General features: G+C 32.4%; 1 protein-coding gene and 1 non-coding gene across 6 annotated transcripts in view; both read left to right on the top strand.

Moving 5' to 3' along the window:
- The window catches only part of Pcdh9 (protocadherin 9), an 830,869-nt gene that overhangs the window by 705,940 nt on the left and 119,676 nt on the right, over nucleotides 1-5,253 (top strand). The window lies entirely within an intron of this gene.
- Nucleotides 2,848-3,010, top strand: LOC113458094. The gene has a single exon (XR_003378533.1). It is a non-coding gene; the product is annotated as a U1 spliceosomal RNA (small nuclear RNA).

The raw sequence follows: 5,253 nt of genomic DNA, 5'->3' as shown, positions 1-5,253 counted from the left end.
GCAGTCTTGCTGGGAGCTTCACTAGCCCAAGTTCACTTAGGTTAGATCAAAAGGCTGACTGCATGAGGTACATTCTTACTAGCATTTGCGTTTTCCTTAATGGGCTCTGCAGTGCTAAGAATGGCCTAGCTTTTAATTTCTAAACATACGCAACTTCCTTGAAAAAAACTGCACTTGGCCATAAAAGTTTGTGCTGCTGTTAGTGACTCAAACTTGTCGTGACCTCAGTATCAAGAACTTTTAAAATTACCAGTCATTTTTCCCCTTTTCTTTAGCTGCAGGCCATTTTTTTTGTGTCCTTCTTTCTTATGACATTATAAATGATGTCCTTCCCTTAATCTCGGGGTTACCTTGAAGATATTTATAGACCTGGTTCTGATCCCTCTGAGGGAGCTCATCAATGTAGACTTTTCTAACTTCACTTTTCGTGTTTTCAAACTTCACTTCATAACATTTATTTTGGCAAAATAAAATTGGTCAACATCAAAAAATTTTACTTGTGTAAAATTTTTTAAACTATATGGATTTAAAAACTTCTTATAAAAAAAAATCACAGGACCTGGGAGCATGGCTTAGCTCCTTGGAGTGCTTGCTATGCAAGAATGGGGGGTTTGAGTTTGAAGCCCAATGCCTACATCAAAGCTTGGCACAGTAGCACAGGCTGTTATACCTACTCTGCGGAAGCAGATATATAACAATCCCACAGCCATTTTGGTTAGTCATTCTAGCTAAACTAGCTCGATCAAAGTTCACAAAGGAATACCATCTAAAAAAAATAAGATGGGTAGTGGCTCAGGAAACTGTTAAACTCACGTGCTTACACAGAATATCCTCACACACAAAAGTAAATGACAAACGAAAGGAAAAATATACATGAGGATAGATGATTTTATTATTTACTTGGTAGTCATTTGCCCAAATTTGCAGTTCTAGTATTTACACTGCTATTGATTGATTGGTGTATGCCACTGATTTGTCTTGCCTGTGTATTCTTCGGTGCACAAATTTCTTAGTCTCACTAGCTTCCCTAAGTTTTACTGTTCTTGTATATACAAACATACATACACAAGCACAGTCTTCAATCATAGATGAAATCGTACATTGAATAGTATATTGGTATTTTCTCCTTATTCCCTTGCAGATAAGGCCCCTTGTCTGGACTGGTAGAATACAATCCTATTGCATCTGATTTTTCATGAATTAAAAATTTCCATACAACGATAATTCTAATTATTGTTGTGAGAGAGTTCAGAAAGCTGATATTAAATGAAACATATTATTACATTATATTATATTGTAATTATATACTATTATGCATTTTATAGTAAACTTCTGAAGTGCCACAGGTCAGCAGTCAAAGTGATTATAAAAACTTAAGCAATCATGTTTCTCAAGGATCAACAAATACATATAAATTATTTATGATTTTATTAGTTTCTCAAACACTATCTGACAGACACCTTTTGACCATTTTACATTCATTGAATATAATATGTTTTCTATATTTCATACATTGAATACATAGAACTGAATGAAGCATTGATAAGATGAAATATATTACAATCAGCTTTATTATTTAATGTAGAAACTGATATGACAAACTTGGTTGGAACTTTTGATAAAAGGTTTGTCAAAAACTCTTACAACCATATGTAGCTTTCTTTTGTATTTTTGTTTCTTGTTTTTGATTTATTGTTGTTGTATTTTTATTTTTTTTTGATTTGGTTTTTGGATTTTGGTTTGTTCGAGACAATTTCTCCATGTAGCTTTGCAGCCCGTCCTATAACTGGCTCTGTAGACCAGGCTGGCCTTGAACTCACTGAGACCTGCCTGTCTTTCTTTCCTTAGTGCTGGGAATCAAGGTATGTGCCACCACCACTTGGTGCAAGTAATTTCTTTAAACAAGATGTTTTACAAATAGAGATAGGCCAAAATATTAATACTTTAGTTTATAAGTTTAACGATTATCATTTTACTTCCTCAAAAATATAATTTTAAACATGCCCTTATTTATAATAATAAGTATTATTAATGTCAATTTTCTTTCATTTTTATCAATAAGAGACATTAACAGAAATTTTACAAAGGGTAAAATCATTGTAACTAAGATGCAATGTAAACATACTAAAATTTGATTAATGCAACTTTCTGTGTAAACAGCACCAAAATAATTGTATTATCATTTCTTACTTATTGCCACACAGACTGTATTGCCAGGTTGCCATCCACAGCTATGACCAGCAAATTCTGCAATGGGTAATAAAAACACACATCTAAGTGAACTAGTGAGCTTTCGGTTCCTTGTAATGAGACGGAATTAAATAAATAAAAAAGGATAAATGCAAGTAATAAAATGGAATGGAGAAATACATCATTTCAACAAGACAAGCAAATAGAGATGTTTCTGCTTCTTATATCATGAATATGCAGTTGAGAAGTCGTGTAGGTAATGGAGAATCACATAATTAGCATTTAACTGTGTAATCAAAAGAGTTTATCAGCTATATTAAGCAATTATTTTCCATCAGTTCATGACTTAAATTATTATAACCAAATCACTCTATTTTTATACAGTTTAAAAATTGTACCTTGAAAAACTCTCAGTGCAGTTTAGTGTTTTATTTGTGTTGAAAACATTTTATTAATTTCTAAAGGCAAGTGTTAATTTTCTTATGTTAACACTGTAGCTAATAATACTACCTCATTTGTTTTTCTTGTGTCATTATTCAATAAAATTACAGCACATATTATTCCTTCTTTCAGATTCCACCTGTAAAATCAGACTATGTCTGTATCTGTGTAGGTGTGATGAAATGCTCTACTAATAAGTTGTTCTTTTAATTTCAAAAACTTACCTGACACATGAAATAACCTGAACAAGAATGTGGTTTTCCTAGGCAATGCTTGCGCATCACATTGTATATATGCTGGCTTCTGCTATTTCTCCAAGAGTGGAAAACTAGACTGCATGATTTACGGTAGTGGGGAACTGTGTTCACAGAGAATTCCACATTCATATTTGCAGAGGGAAGAGAGAATATGTCCATTTTAATGCATAGTTATTGTTTGTCTTAATTAGAGTTACTGTGTCTATAATAAAACACCATGACCAAAAACAACTTGGAGAGAAATAGTTTCATTTGGCTCATAACCAAATCATAGTAGGTCACTGAAGGAAGTTGTGACAGGAACCGAAAAAAGGGCAAGAAACTGGAGGCAGAAGCAGATGGGGTGATAATTACTGGCTTATCCATCCTGGTTCAGCCTGTGTTTTCTTATAGAATCTAGGACCACCGTCCTAGGATAGCAGCACCCACAATGCTCTTTACTCTGTCTTATGATTCACTTATGAAAATCTCTTATGTCTGGATCTTATTAAAGTATTTTTTCACCAGTGGTTTTCTCCTTTCAGATGAATGTAGCTTTTATCGTGTTGGGATAAAACTAACCAGGACATTGATGATTCATAAAAAAAAGTATATGACTTCTTTAAAAACTTTGATGAATATGACAATAAAATCTGTGACTTAATAGCATGCATTTGACCTTAAAATGCTAGGTCAACTGAATTTTGTTAAATTTTATTACATAGACATTTGAGTTTTTATTTAACTTGGTATGGGTGTATTTTTTTACTTTTATTTTCTCTAATGATGCATATCTTGTATATAAGTTTATAACATTCCATACCTTACCTTTCCCCTTGTTTAAAAATAATATTAAAGAAACGACCTTAAAAAGGTCCTCTGTAGTTGTGTTTTGTAATCATATAGTTTCTATTTCCTTTCTTATAAAGCAGTGGTTATAGATGAAAGGTAAACTTCTCTTGTGTTTGGCATCCCCGTTCTTAGTCACAGTTATCTGCTTTTTATGCTATGCATTTGTTACTCATTTATAAAATAAGTTCAGTACAATGGAAGAGTAATAGTGCCACTAATTATACACTGAATAGACTAAACTATTTTTGGAGCCATCTGATTACTTCCTCTTGTAACTGCAAATTAGAAAACTTTTTTTTTTCTTTTTCTTTTTGGAGTTTTCAACTCTATATCAGTTTCTTCAATTATATTATAAGATATGGTGACATAGCTATAATTTATTATTGTACAATATTTCAACAATCAGGCTTTTATGGTTACCTGTTTACATGCTTTTGGTCTTTCTTTATGTGGTCTGTGATGGATTAGAATCATTAAAGAGTTCAGACAGGGGTCATCCATGTATCCTTACTAGTTATCACACATGCTAAACTTATTTAGAGCACATGTTTGCTGTTTTTTGTTTTGTTCTGCTTCTCTAACAAACAATTTGTAGTAAACAAAACTTCTTAAATTTATTATAATAACAAGTGATCTCAATGAGAAAGATTCCATGTAAAGTCTACTTTTTCAATGTTTGACCTGTGACATCTACACAACAGAGGAAATTAAACTCCAACTGGAAGACTAGAGACTATAGTTGAGCAAGTCCATTTTCTATGGAATTGAAACATTTTGTTTTCTAGTGGGCAGTAAGCACTCCTGAAATACTGAGACATGTGCTATAAACCTTATGAATATTATGGTCTGAACATTTAACAGTTCAGCTCTTTCTTCTGTTCCTAAGGTGTACTGTTTGAGATACTATAAGAGGATTCTTGGAGAGTAAGGCAAAAACATAGTGGTGAAACTTTGCTGTTGTTGCTTGCTTATTTTGTTTTTGTCTCTTTATTTCTATTTTAAAACCAAACAAGGTAAGTTTATTTATACACATTCTCACTGATAAAGAACCTCAAGGTTCAAGAATCTTGTCCAGTCAGATTTTCTGATGTTTATGTTCTCGCTATACTTTTCATGACAGACTTGATATTATTAAAAATGTGATTTACTCATTATGAAAAGATTTACTCAACCTTAGGCTTGCTGGGATACTTTGTTTATTGAGAATTGAATGTATCTTTTCTTATTTTAAACATCATCATCATTATATCATCTCCACCAACAATAGCATCAACACCAAAAACACTCATTGTTTTCCTCTTTCTAAGTTCATGATCATATAGCAAAGGTGTGATACTCTGCATTCTAACGCGGAAAACATAGCTTAGTGATACAAATATATTACAGAGGCTTGCCTGTGTTTCTACATCACTCAGGATATCATGTTAAATTTGTATCTTAACAGTTTCTAGGTATTTTCCTTTTAGCTCTTATAGCTGAACAAAATCATGTCAGTCATCTCTGACTGCAAAAAAAAAAAAAAAAAAAAAAAAAA

The sequence above is a fragment of the Microtus ochrogaster genome, unplaced genomic scaffold (genome assembly GCF_000317375.1).
Source record: "Microtus ochrogaster isolate Prairie Vole_2 unplaced genomic scaffold, MicOch1.0 UNK2, whole genome shotgun sequence".
Taxonomy (NCBI): domain Eukaryota; kingdom Metazoa; phylum Chordata; class Mammalia; order Rodentia; family Cricetidae; genus Microtus; species Microtus ochrogaster.
The sequence above is the reverse complement of the archived record's forward strand: the minus strand, read 5'-3'. Positions and strand labels throughout refer to the sequence as shown.